General features: G+C 43.1%; 1 protein-coding gene across 8 annotated transcripts in view; it reads left to right on the plus strand.

Moving 5' to 3' along the window:
- The window catches only part of ARHGEF6 (Rac/Cdc42 guanine nucleotide exchange factor 6), a 124121-nt gene that overhangs the window by 8277 nt on the left and 101716 nt on the right, over positions 1-14128 (plus strand). The window contains exon 1 of one of the 8 annotated variants that reach the window (XM_030933735.1): positions 5517-5806. The exons of 5 other annotated variants lie outside the window; for them this stretch is intronic. The gene's annotated coding sequence lies outside the window, so the exon portion shown is untranslated. Of the gene's footprint in view, positions 1-5516; positions 6195-14128 lie in introns of those variants that run through there. 2 more of the 8 variants (XM_030933736.1, XM_030933734.1) reach the window with 2 other exon arrangements.

A 14128-nucleotide genomic window follows, 5' to 3' on the forward strand; every position in this document is an offset into this window, starting at 1 on the left:
ACAATGTCTTAGGGTCTTTAGAGGATCACACATTTAGTAACTGATCAGGAAAGTCTGCTGAGACATCTGGGAACAAAGTGCTCTCTGAAGCATCCCACCATCTTCTTCATAGTGTCCTTTGTAACACAATTTTGTTGTTGTTGTTGTCTGTTTGTTTGAGAAGGAGTCTTGCTCTGTCACCCAGGCTGGAGTGCAGTGGCACAATCTCGGCTCACGGCAACTTTGGCCTCTTAGGTTCAAGTGATTCTCATGCCTCAGCCTCCCAAGTAGCTGGAATTACAGGCGCCTGCGACTATGCCTGACTAATTTTTGTATTTTTAAGTAGAGATGGGGTTTTGCCATGTTGGCCAAGCTCTCCTGGCCTCAAATGATCCACCTGCCTCAGCCTCCCAAAAGGCTGAGATTACAGGCGTTAGCCACTATGCCTGGCCAAATAAAAGTGTATTAATTAGACATTTTTGTTTTTTATTTTCAATTTTTGTGGGTACATAGCAGGTGTATATATGTGTGGGGTACATGAAGTGTTGTGATACAGGCATGTAATGTGTAATAATTCCATCATGGAGAATGAGGTATCCATACCCTCAAGCATTTGTCCTTTGTGTTACAAACAATTCAATTCCACTCTGTAAGTTATTTTAATATGTACAGTTATTATTGACTATAGTCACCCTGTTGTGCTATCAAATAGTAGGCCTTATTCATTCTTTCTTTTTTTTTTTTCATTTTTTTGTACCCATTAACCATCCCTACCTCCTTCCCCACTACACTTCTCAGTCTCTGGCAACCTGTCTTCTACTCTCTATGTCCATTAGTTCAATTGTTTTGATTTTTAGATCCCACAAATAAGTGAAGACATGTGATGTTTGTCTTTCTGTACCTGGCTTATTTCACTTAACATAATGACCTTCAGTTCCATCTATGTTGTTGCAAATGACTGACTCTCATTCTTCTTTATGGCTGAATAGTACTCCATTGTGTATACATACCACATTTTCTTTATCCGTTCATTTGTTGGTGGACACTTAGGTTGCTTCCAAATTTAATTTGTGAACAGTGCTATAACAAACACAGGATTGCCGTTATCTCTTCCATATACTGATTTCCTTTCTTTTGCGTAACATACCCAGCAGTGGGATTGCTGGATCATATGGTAGTTCAATTTTCAGTTTTTTGAGGCACCTCCAAACTGTCCATAATGGTTGTACTAATTTACATTCCCACCAGCAGTGTATGAGGGTTCCCTTTTCTCCACATCCTCTCTGGCATTTGTTATTGCCTGTCCAAAAATTTTTAATTTGGATGAAGTCAAATTCATCTCTTTTGTTGCTTGGGCTTTTGGTGTCATATCTAAGAAACTCTTTTGTAATTAAATGTCTTGAAGAATTTTTTTTCCTGTTTTCTTCTAAGAATAATATAGTTTTACATTAAGGTCTTTGATCTATTTTGCGTTAATTTTTGTATATGGTAGGAGATAGGGGTCCAAATTCATTCGTTTGCATATGCACATCCAGTTGTTTCAGTACCATTTGTTGAAAATACAACATTAACCAATTCCTCCATTGAATTGATTAATGTAGCTATGTAGTAAGTTTTTTTTTTTTTTTTTTTTTTTTTGAGGCGGAGTCTCGCTCTGTCGCCCAGACTGGAGTGCAGTGGCCGGATCTCAGCTCACTGCAAGCTCCGCCTCCCGGGTTTACGCCATTCTCCTGCCTCAGCCTCCCGAGTAGCTGGGACTACAGGAGCCCGCCACCTCGCCCGGCTAGTTTTTGTATTTTTAGTAGAGACGGGGTTTCACTGTGTTAGCCAGGATGGTCTCGATCTCCTGACCTTGTGATCCGCCCGTCTCGGCCTCCCAAAGTGCTGGGATTACAGGCTTGAGCCACCGCGCCCGGCCGCTATGTAGTAAGTTTTAAAAGCAGAAGGTATGAGTCCTTCAACTTTGTTCTTCATTTTCAAAATCACTTTGGCCATTCTGGATCCCTTGCATGTCCATGTGAATTTTAGGATCAGCTTGTCAATTTCTGCAAAAAAGACCAGCTGAGATTTTGATAGTGATTGTGTTCAATCTATAGATTGCTTTGGGGAGTGTTGCCATCTTAATAATATTAAATGTTTGGATCCATGAACATGGGATGTATTTCCACTTATTTGTCTTTAATTTAATTCAGCAATATTTTGTACTTTTCAGTGTACATGTCTTATACCTTCTTGGTTCAATTTATTCCAAAGGATTTTATTATTTTTGGTGTTATAAAAAATAGGATTGTTTTCTTGATTTGGTATTTAAATTGTTCACTGCAAATATATAGAAATATAATTATTTTTTTTTTGAGACAAGATCTTACTCTGTTGCCCAGGCTGGAGTGCAGTGGTGTGATTATAGCTCACTGCAGTCTCAAACTCCTGGGCTCAGGTGATTGTCCTACCTCAGCCACCTGAGTAGCTGTGACCACAGGTGTGGAGCACCATGCTTGGCTAATTTTTGTATTTTTTATAGATACAGGGTTTCACCATGTAGCCCAGGCTGGTCTCAAGCTCCTGCGCTCAAGTGATCTACCTGTCTCAGCCTCCCAAGGTGCTGGGATTACAGGCATGAGCCACGGTGCCTGCCCAATTGATTTTTAATGTTCATCTTGTATTCTTCACTTTGATGAACTTATTCATTAGTTTGAATAGTTTTTTAGTGGATTCCCATATGGTTTGCTTATACAAGAGTATGCCATTGGTAAATAGAGATAGTTTTACTTCTTCCTTTCCAATCTGGATGCCTTTTATTACATTTTCTTCCCTAATTTTTCTGGCTGGAACCTCCGGTACAATGTTTAATAGAAGTGATGAGAGCAGACAGTCTTTCACCATTGATATGATGTTAGATGTGGGTTTTTGGTAAATGCCCTTTATCAGAATGAGGAGGTTTCTTTATATTCTGAGTTTGTTATAAATGTTTTGTTTTGTTTTGTTTTTATCATGAAAAGGGTTTGATTTTGTCAAATGCTTTTTCTACATCTATTAAAATGACCACTGGTTTTTGTTTGTTATTATATTTGTGTGCTGTATTACATCAATTGATTTTCATATATTAAATCAATCTTGCATTCCTGGGATAAAAACCAGTAGATTATGTTATATATGCACATAGAAATTTGTGCACATCTGTGATTATTCTTGAAGGATCTTTCTTCATAGAAATTGGATTACTGTGTGAAATTATGATAGATAATGTCAAATTGCCCTACAAAAATGTTATGCCAAGTTACACTCTCACCAATAGTGTACACAGTGTCTTCTTCCTGTCCCTGGCAACACTGGATATTATTTGTCTTTAATGTTTGCTAAACTGATGGATGAAAATGGCACTTCATTTATTGCTGTAATTTGTATTTCATGATTACTAATGAGTTTGGACATCTTCTTATCCCTTTATAGTCTATTTGCATTTCCTTTTTGTGAACCAAATATATCTTTCTTATTTTCTTACAGAATGGAGAAGGCAGGGAAAATGCTCAGGTCCCAAGTGAAAAGTTTCCAGAATATATGGAAGAATCCTCCTGTCTAGGTAGAGGGTTACTGATGTCTTTCAACAACACAAGTTCTAGCAATGGCAGTTTTATTTTTGTGTTGCCCCTGAAGTTGGTGAGAGTTGGGGGCACCTACAATTCTTCTGATCAGTGAAGAATGGCCTGGGTAGTACCTCTTTGATTGCATTGTCCTGGCTACAACTACATGATCGACTGGTCTCTGAAAGCTCTAAACCTATGGTTTTCCTCTTAGCTAATCCTTTCCACTGCCATATCCCCAGAAAGTAATCTGCCTTTGTCCTCTGCCACCATTACTACCAACCCATTGCCAGGGACACCCTACCATCTCCAATTCTGCTCCTGAGCCAAGTTTATTATTTATTTATTTATTTTTGAGATGGAGTCTCGCTCTGTCACCCAGCTGGAGTGCAGTGGCATGATCTAGGCTCACTGCAGTCTCCACCTCCTGGCTTCAAGGGATTCTTGTGCCTCAGCCTCTCAAGTAGCTGGGATTACAGGTGCCTGCCATCGTGCCCGGCTAATTTTTGTATTTTTAGTAGAGACAGGGTTTTGCCATGTTGGCCAGGCTGGTCTCGAATTCCTGACCTCAAGTGATCCATCTGCCTCTGCCTCCCAAAGTCCTGGGATTACAGGCATGAGCCACCGCACCCAGCCCCAAGTTTATTTTTTAAAAAGATATTTTATTCTGGAGGGATTTCATTGAATGTATATGAGGTTCAATTAGTACTTATTTCACTTTCTTTCTTCCTCCTTCCCTCTCTTCCTCCTTCCCTCTCTTTCTCCTCTCTTACTCCCTCTCTTACTCTCTCTTGCTCTCTTTCTCTTTCTCCCCCCCTCTTTCTTTCCAGTACCAGCTGGTAGCAGTATGTTTTTTTCTCTGCCCCCACCCCCTCATTCCCTCCTGTCTCCCTGAGTCACTCCATCTGCCTTGTCACCGGAACAGCATGGGTGCTCTCCCCAAAGTGAGGTTGTGGGATGGACCATTTGCCATTTCCCAGGGTCTGCTCTGCAGGGAAGGAGTTCTGAAAGTAAGGCAGCTCTACTAATGATCATGAGTCAAGGCTAAATATCTAGCAGCGCAGTGCCTCCTGGGAGGAGTTAGGCACAAGGCCCAGCAACTAACCAGTAGTTGTAATGGGTATCAGCAGATCTTCTTCCAAGCCCTGACCCTGCCACTTGTGTGAAGTCAGGATCTCCTTTTCCAGGCCTCAGTTGAGTCATCTGTAAAGTGAGGAGACTAGAGTAGGGGTTGGGTAATGTCTGATGGTTGTAATGTCTGTTTTTAACTGGCCCATTTCCATCAGTTTCTGCTAGGCAAAGCTTTGCATATTTAGCTGCTCAGTTGGAACTAGTAGGAAGACCAAAGAGGATTTTGGCAAGTTCTTTTCTTCTGCTGTGCAAATCTGACATGCTTAATGGAATTTCCAAGAGTTACATTAAACGTCACCCGAGTCTGGCCATCCTAATGTTTTACAGAGTGCATTGTATTTCTGTAAAAATTAGACTTTGAGTAAGATTTTAAATATTTCCCATCTATCATGAACGTTTTCGTTCTCTCTCATAAGAGACTATTTGATTTGGGGCCTGTTATCAGAAAGGCCGGGAAGGGCATCGAGGATAGTTGGAGGCAGGGTGGTATGTGAAGGGCCTCTGGAGAGCCAGCGCTTCTCGGGTGTCTCAGCGGCTCACCATAGAGTTTGGGGGTTCGGAGTTGCATCTGGGGGTGAGGGAGGAAGCAGGCCACCAGAAAGGGCTAGTCCATGAGTCCGGGAATCCCGCCTGAAGCTCTGGCAGTGACCCGCAGCATGCCAGGCACCGGCAGCCCTCCGGTAGGGGCTGAAGCAGGCGGCAGCAGCATGCGCAGTGTGGCCGCCGCCAGTACACCGCGGCTTTTGCTGCTGCCACAGCTACCAGGGCTGCTGCTGCTGCTGCTGCTGCTGCTGCTGCTGCTCTGCCTGCGCCGCTGTCACTTCCAGTTCCTACTTCTGCGATCCAGGTCCGGGTCACTGCTTACCCGCTGCTGGCCCAGTGCCTCCAGGCCGCTTTCCCTCCGCTGCTCGGCTCTGGCTCCGGCTGCGGGCAGGAGGGGACAGGCATGGGCAGCTGAGCGTGGTCTGGAGAAGCCTCGCGGGCTGGCTCCCCCGGCAGTCGCTACCCTCCAGTCGCCGCCCTGCGCACCCTCGCCCGGCTCGCAGCCAGCGCACCCAGCGGGGCGCGCCCCCGGCGCCCCCAGTTCGGCCCCGCGATCCTCCGCCCGCCGAGAGGTACGGCTATGGCAACAAGAACTTGAGGACAAGACTCTGACTTCCCTTTAGATTAAAAAACAGTCTCTGGGCTGGAGAGGTTGCGGGAGCGGCACAGAGTTTGGAGACGGGCGCCCCCTCCTCGCCCGCGTCCAGGCGCAAAGTTGCAGCAGCCCCTCCCCGCTGGGGCGAACCTAGCCCAGCTCTCCAGTTTCGCCCTGGTGGCGGCCACGCTCAGGGCAGGGTCCCAGCTCCGGCTGGGTTGATCGGTTTCCGCAGCCTTGGCACAGGCTTGCCCGCCCGCTCGCCCGCCCCGTGACTCGGGAGGGCGAGCGGCTTCCAGGAGGCGGCGGCGGCACGGCTGGAGTGAGGGAGCAGCCGGAGGACAGGCGGGCAGCGGCCGAGCCAGGTGACCTGCCTGGGGGCAAAAGGGTCAGGGGAAGGGGAGCGCGCGAGGGCCCGGGGGTGGGTGCCTAAGGACCCCCTTTGGAGAGGAACCGCCCTTCTTCCCCACTGCCGTGGCTCGCAGCCCCAGCTGCGGGGTCCGTTCTCTGCCAGGGCCTCACAGTTCGCTAAGATCCAGGGTGCCGGGAATGGGGAGATGGGGGCCGAGGGCGCAGAGCGAGGACGCGCCAAACTTAGGGGCGAGTTGTCCAGCTCTGGCCGCAAGGTTTGCATCCCACTGGATTCTTTCCTTCCCCCAGAACCAGAGCAGGAGTTAACAGTACCATTTTTAATACTAATTTGATGCCCTCCCAACCCCGAGCATCCATACATTTGGGGATGTTTTCTGCGTTGAGTACAGAGATCTGTCGCAGAAATGGTTTGTGGATGGAAAAGACCTGTATTCTACAAGCTGTTCCAAAGTGCCTGTAGTTAATTTCAAGTTTTCATTTTCCAGTCATTTAGGAACCCAACAGGTATTTGAGCTATTTCGTTTCTTAGCTCTACGGCGGAGAGCCCTCAAGTTTATCTCTGCCTCTTCAAAGGTCTTATATTTTCATTTTTGATTTGTTATTGTTTTTGGATATAGGGATAACTCACATGATATTTTTCCCTTAATGTGTAGTAGGAGTAAAAATACAGTAAATGAATATATTTTCCTCTGCAATTATGTGTATTTTGGTCGATAAAAGCTTCGCATAAACAAAAAAAAACCTTACAAAATAGGATAAATTTCAGTTGATGTTCTGTAAAGTATTAATAATTTTAAAGGCAAGATTCAAAGGTTCAAACTGTTTTTTTTTTTAAACTTATATTTGCCTGGAAAACTCATAGTGTCCTTGGACTTCCTATCTTAATTTTGACATTGACCATGGTAAGAGGATCTCTGATGACATCATTTGCTCCAGCCACAGTCTGGAATTCTGTGACTGAGAGCACCTCTCTCCAAAACATAAGGCCTGGTCCTGCCCTTGTGCTTCAGCTGAGGCATTTCCAAGGATTTCTCTTCGGCAAAGTATTATGCTACATGCCAGGCAATGCTGCAGTCCCTTCTTACATAATAAGCCAGCTTCAGGCCGGTGTACACTTTGGGTGTGCTTAGAGCAGTTAAAACAAGGGAGTGTTCTGTCTTAGTCTGGGTGCTGGGGCAGATGATTGGAGTTTTGGACAAAGTAAATTTCCAGCTACTATTCTCATATTGCATTTCTTTGGTGCTTAATTTTTTGAATGCCTTCTACTTATCTGAAACTCCCCATGCCCTTGTAAAGGATGTAGGAGAGATGGCATTACTTTCACTTGACAGAGAAACAGAAAAGTTTAGTTAATCGAAGTCATACAGCTTATCACTGGTAGGATCAAAACTCTAACCTGCATCTCCTGCTTTCAGCCTAGGTTTTTTCTTTGTTCATTTGTTTTTACTAAAACATGACATTTTATACAAAAGTGTTTTATTTGGCACATTTTATGGATGGTATGTCTTCCAAGCTACTAATTTTTCCTATTCTTTTTTGCCTACTCACATCTCAGCCTTGTCTTTGCTTGTGCAGGGCTGGTGCTGTTCTTAGGGGTAAGGACAAGAGCAGAGTTTTCCAAAGGATGGTCTGTGGTTTGTATTTACCTACAGTTTGCCTCCTCTCCACTCACATTCAGGGATAGCAGGTGCTGAATAGAGTGAGTAGCCAGGGCCCCGAAATTTCTGATATTCATTTGACATCATTAGTCCAAGTGTAATATTACTTCAATCTTTACAAAGAAACTCATTCAGGAGAGGAAATTGAAGAGTATGAGTTTTGTTCCTTTATAGCAATCTGTTTATCACTATGCTTAGGACTGTAGATGCAAAGGAGGAAAAGGAGTTGAGTATCTACCATTTCTCAGGCACCTGCTATGTTCCAGGCACTATGCCAGGTGCTTTAAGTCTATTATCATATTTAACCCTTGCAACACTCCTGGGAGGTAGGTGGCATTGTACTCATTATACCCTGGTGGAAACTAAGGTTTGGAGATGATCCAGACTGATGCCTCATCCTGCCAGTACCAAGAAGAACCTGAATGTAATCACTGATGTACTTGACTCCAGAACTCATTCCCTTTGTCTTGTGCTAGGCTGTTGCCCCCAAAGCTAGTGATAAATATAGGAACACCTAGCTCCTTTGTTTTCAGACATGACTGTACATTGGAGTCACTCGGGACGCTTTTTAAAAATACAAATGTTGGAGTCTTGTAACCCAGAGATTTTGAGTTAATTGGTCTGCAATGAGGCCCAGCCACTGGTATTCCTTTTTAAAAAAGTGCTTAAATCAACTTTATATTTACATTCAGGAAATTGCACAAATCCTAAGTATATAGTTTGGTGAATCTTCACAAACTGACACACTTGTACAGTCTGCACCCTTACTAAGAAACAGAACAGTATCGGTGCCCAGAAGCTATCCTCGTGCCCCTTCCCAGTCACTATGCCTCACCAAGGGGCACTACTATCATGACTATCCACCACTATCATAGTAGATTCTCTGCCTTCCTGCCTGTTTTGATACTCTATATGAGCAGACTCATACAGTATGTACTCATTTGCATGAGGTTTCTTTCACTCAGCGTAATATTTGTACAAGTCACCCATGTTGTTGCAGGTAGTAGTGGTTCACTTTTTTTCTTGCTGTATAATATTTCATTGTATGGATATATCAAGTTTTGTTTTTCTATTCACTTGTTGATGGACATCTACATTGTTTCCAGTTTTCGTTTGCTGTGAACAATGCTGCTATGAAGATCCTTGTGAGTGTCTCCTGGAGAATATGTACACCCATTTCTGTTGGGTTTATGTATTACAGTGGCACTGCTAGGTCATAGGGTCTGCATGTGTTCAGCTTTAGTAGATACTGTCCAGCTGTTTCCCAAGTTGGACAAGCCTCGTGATTTTTTATTTTGAAAGCTCTGCAAGTGATTCTAATGTGCATCCAGAGTTGAGAACCATTTCCCTGGTTTATCCCCAGTTCAGCAACCTAGTGACCTCAAGTGTCTGCCACTAAACTGAGAACCATACAGAAGGAGATCCCAACTTTCTTCTCAGCCTGGAATCTTCTGGACAGTCTTCTCAGCAAAACTGGGCAGCTTACACCCATTTTCCCATAATCCCTTGTGCCAAGCTACCTTTATACTGCTCGTCCACCCCTGCTTTGGTTTATTTGTGAACACATCTGCTAATCTCAGAACTTTTCAAAGGTAGGAACTAGAGCCTGATCATCTTTATTTTATTTCTTTATTTGTTTTGAGACAGAGTCTCGCTCTGTTGCCCAAGCTGGAGTGCAGTGGTGCGATCTCTGCTCACTGCAACCTCTGCCTCCTAGGTACAAGCGATTCTCCTGCCTCAGCTTCCTGAGTAGCTGGGATTACAGACGCATACCACCACACCTGGCTAATTTTTGTATTTTTAGTAGAGATGGGGTTTCACCATATTGGCCAGGCTGGTCTTGAACTCCTGACCTCAAGTGATCCACCCGACTTGGCCTCCCAAAGTGCTAGGATTACAGGCGTAAGCCACTGTGCCCAGCCCTGATCATCTTTATAACCCTAGCACCCAGTACAGGACATGGCACAGAGCAAGTGCTTAGGAAGGGTTTGTTAGATGAAAGATTGATAGAATGACTGAGTACTCAGAGAAGATCTGGGCTGCGAAAGAGACATCCCATCTTTGCACTAAGAATTATGTACTTTATTCATAGGATACTGCTTCAGGCCCTCGCTCAAAGCCTAATTGCTTTTACTTATCTCAGCATGTTAGCATTATGGGTAATCTGGTTGCTCACCCTGAAACAGATTAGAAATAGCAGATTAAATGAAATGAGGTAAGGTATGTGAAAGCACATTGTAAACTGGAAAATAGCATCTAAATAGAAAGTTGTGATAAAGGGAAATGAGGGGCTGCTGTAGATTAGGTACACTGGCAATGGCAGAAAGTCTGTGTATCCATGTATAATGTGGAAGAACTGAAATCAACAGCATGTCAGCAAAGGAGACAGAAAAACTATGAAAAGCAGACCCCCAAACACATAACTCTGGGGACTTTTGATGTGGTGTCAGGCATACTGTGTGGTCTAGTCGCTGGAATATGTTCCTTTTCCTGCCTTGGTCTGGTTTTGAGTCCTGGTCAGGGCAGCCTTTTTTTTCTTCAGAAGTAGTATACCAGTGCAGGGACTATGAGCTTGAGCTTTGGACTTGGACTGACCTGGTTGGCTACTTATTAGGTATATGCTAACCTCCTAGGAGGTAGTAGTAATACCACTTGTTAAGTATATGCTTCTGGCTGGGCGCGGTGGCTCACGCCTGTAATCCTCGCACTTTGGGAGGCCGAGGCGGGCATATCACTTGAGGTCAGGAGGTCAAGACCAGCCTGACCAACATGATGAAACCCCATCTCTACTAAAAATACAAAAATTAGCCAGGCATGGTGGCATGAGCCTGTAATTGCAGCTACTTGGGAGGCTGAGGCAGGAGAATCGCTTGAACCTGGGAGGCAGAGGTTGCAGTGAGCCAAGATTGTGCCACTGCACTGCAGCCTGGATGACAGAGAGAGACTCTGGTTAAAAAAAAAAAAAAGTATATGCCTCTTCCTAGGGTTAAATGAAAGAAAGCAAGTAAAGCACTTAGCACTGTCCTTGGCACTGAGTGAATTCTCAATACAAGCTAGTTCCTAATTGGAATTTTAATATATCCCAGTAGATCAGTGTTCTGGGATATATTAGATAAAAAACATGGCATTATTAAAAAAAAAGTTCACTTAGTTCAGTTATGTTAAGCTAACTCTGTTTAAGAAGTGAGTCACTGATTTTTAGAAAGATTTCCTTTTGAAGATTTAACATTTAAAAATATTGAAAGGGTAGGTTGACGTGATGGCACACGCCTGTAATCCCAGCACTTTGGGAGGCCGAGGCGGGAGGATCACCTGAGGTCAGGAGTTCAAGACCAGCCTGGCCAACATGGTGAAACCCCATCTCCACAAAAATACCAAAATTAGCTGAGCATGATGGCAGGTGCCTGTAATCCCATCTACTCAGGAGGCTGAGGTGGGAGAATCGCTTGAACCCAAGAGGCGGAGGTTGCAGTGAGCTGAGATTGTGCCATTGCACTCCAGCCTGGGCAACAAGAGCGAAACTCCATCTCAAAAAAAAAAATAAAAAAAAAAAAATTGGAAGGGTAAACTGTGGGCTTTCCAAGGGTTCTGAGGTTTTACTAGTTACATTTGGAATTTAGACAGGGCTAAAACTTGAAATAGGAAAAACAAAATCCAGCCATCTTGTCTCTCAGTTCTATGCTCTATTCGGCCGAGACCACTTGTTTTTGGGAAAACGTTTTTAAAAATAAAGTCAAAGGTAAAATCCTCAAATATTTTCTAATACTTAACACATCTCTAGAAGGCAAAACAAAGTTGAATATTTCTGGGCGTCTTAGATGAACAGTGATGTCAGACTTGGCCTCTGTTCTCCATGCTTAACAGCAGAAATTAATCCTTCAACATTATTAGCATCTTTCACTCACTATTAAAGTGCTTTTGTTTCTGAGTTTAAAAGTCTCTGTGTTTTCATCATAGAAATAATTCAAATTTAGATTACAGCATGTTGAAATGTGCTTAAAATAATTTGGATATTATATTTAATTGGTTTTTATATTTTATTTGGAAGGCTACATAAAGACAGTTTAAATTTCCGTGATATTGCAGCCCAGTGATATCCATGGAACAGAGATTGGAATTTTAAACTACAGTTTCAGACAATATACATGCAATCTGAAGAGTTTTAGGAACTCCTTGTAAGAGTTCTTGTTCTTTCCCTAGCTTGTTGCCTTGCTGTTGTTCTCAATGCTTAGCATGGTCAATTTTTAACTGCTGAAAACAATTTGTGTATGGTTTCCTTTATAACAGCTCAGGACTAGAAATATATTTGGGGATTCAGTTGTAAAGAGGAACTGGAGAAGACAAAGCAACTGAATTCTTCAGAGACTATGAATTATTCAGTTGTTAACCACAGTAACTTCTTGAGCTACCATTTTGTGTTCTAATAATAGAAACAGTTTGGATGGATTCCTCTGGGTATTGAAAAATCAGATCTTTTCATTCTTTTCTAGTCTATGCATAAACTAGAAGAATGTGAGAAAAGACTATTTTCAGTTGCTCATGTTTACCTGGATGAACTAGTTTAATTTTTGTCTTTTAAAACAGACATATTTATTTTAAAATTAAAATAGCTTGAAATTTTAAAATCCACCCCAAAGCAAGATGATCGTTTAAGTTAAGTTAAACAATGCAGTGAATGGTCTTTTATTTTTGGTGATGATTGCCAAAAACCTCCCCCTCTTGCCTTCAGGAAATAAGCAATAAACCTGATGAATTGGGCATAGTTGAGGGGGAAAATAAAAATCAATGGCTCCTATTTAAAAAACACAGTATGTAATATCTAAAAAAGAAAGCCATTGTTTCTGAATTGGAGTGAATGTACCAAATATATACCAAAAGGAATGCATTTTGTTAGAAAATTTGATTAATTATTAGAATCTTCCTGACTGGAGATGTAAATTATCTTGTTTTAAATCTAACTCACTCTAATTTGGTTTTAATGTTGACTGTAATCCAGGCTGTTTCTGGGGACAACAAAACACAATATACCTCTTTATTCAAACCACACAATCTTGGCCAGCTATCCCCTACTCCAGCCCCGTTCTAACTTGGTCTTAGAGTTATCACTGAGGTGGCCCTCAAGGATCAGTCTGAGAGGTGATGGGGTGTTGCCAGCACAGCATAAGGTATGCAGAGAGATTGGTGATGACATCTGGGGTTAGTACCAAGAGGAAATGCAGGGTCGGGTCTTTGAATTGCAAATGAGGAAGTGTGAAGGCACTTACCAGTTTCTTAGGGCCCTCACTTTACCAGCTTTTTAGAGGAGGTAGTGTATGTCCACTTAGTCCAGAAGCTACTCTGTGTCTGCATTTCAGCACGGGCAATGGCACTTCCTCTGCTGTCAGCTGGAAGAAAGACCTATGACACTAGACATCTGTCCGATTAGCTCCAGGCTTTGTCATACCCTGGCAAACTGGGCCTTATCACACAAAGAGATGTATGGGCTTAGAGTGGATCATCCAAAACAGCATGTAGTCACATATCATTTCTGTTGGACTTCTGGCAGAAGATTTACCTTCCTAATTAAGTTCTACTTAGGCAAATCTGGTAAAATCCAAGCTTTATACTTTCTTGGGGACTTGAATATTATTCCAGAGATCAGACATGTCAATTGAGTGAGTGAATAGGGCAACAGGAAAAAGAAGGAATTAAATTAAGGTGAGATAAAATGCAGCAGTTTGCAAAGCGGCAAGTGAAACTATTATTAAGGACTTGTCTCAACCTCGACAATAACAAAGATGTTTCCCTACTTCTTGGAAGCATGGACGTTATTTTAAGATGCTTTTTTTTTTTTTTTTTTTTTTTGAGAGAGTCTTGCTCTGTTGCTCAGGCTGGAGTGCAGTGGTGCGATTTTGGCTCACTGTAACCTCCGTCTCTTGAGTTCAAGTGAGTCTCCTGCCTCAGTCTCCCGAGTAGCTGGGATTACAGGCACGTGCCACTACGCCTGGCTAATTTTTTGTATTTTTAGTAGAGCTGGGGCTTCACTATGTTGCTCAGGCTGATCTCGAACTCTTGATCTCAAGTGATCCGCCCCCCCTTGGCCTCCCAACGTGCTGGGATTACAGGTGTGAGCCACCACGCTGGTCTTAAGAGGCATCTTTAAGGTGTCAAACTCTTAACATCGTTTATGAAAAGCCCTACCTGTGAAGCAGGCCTGAACACTAATTTGTGTGTTCTTCATGTGGAGGTCTCCAGCAAAAGAGAGGTATGTACTAATAATTTCTGAGAAA

This window comes from Rhinopithecus roxellana, chromosome 7 (assembly GCF_007565055.1).
Source record: "Rhinopithecus roxellana isolate Shanxi Qingling chromosome 7, ASM756505v1, whole genome shotgun sequence".
Taxonomy (NCBI): domain Eukaryota; kingdom Metazoa; phylum Chordata; class Mammalia; order Primates; family Cercopithecidae; genus Rhinopithecus; species Rhinopithecus roxellana.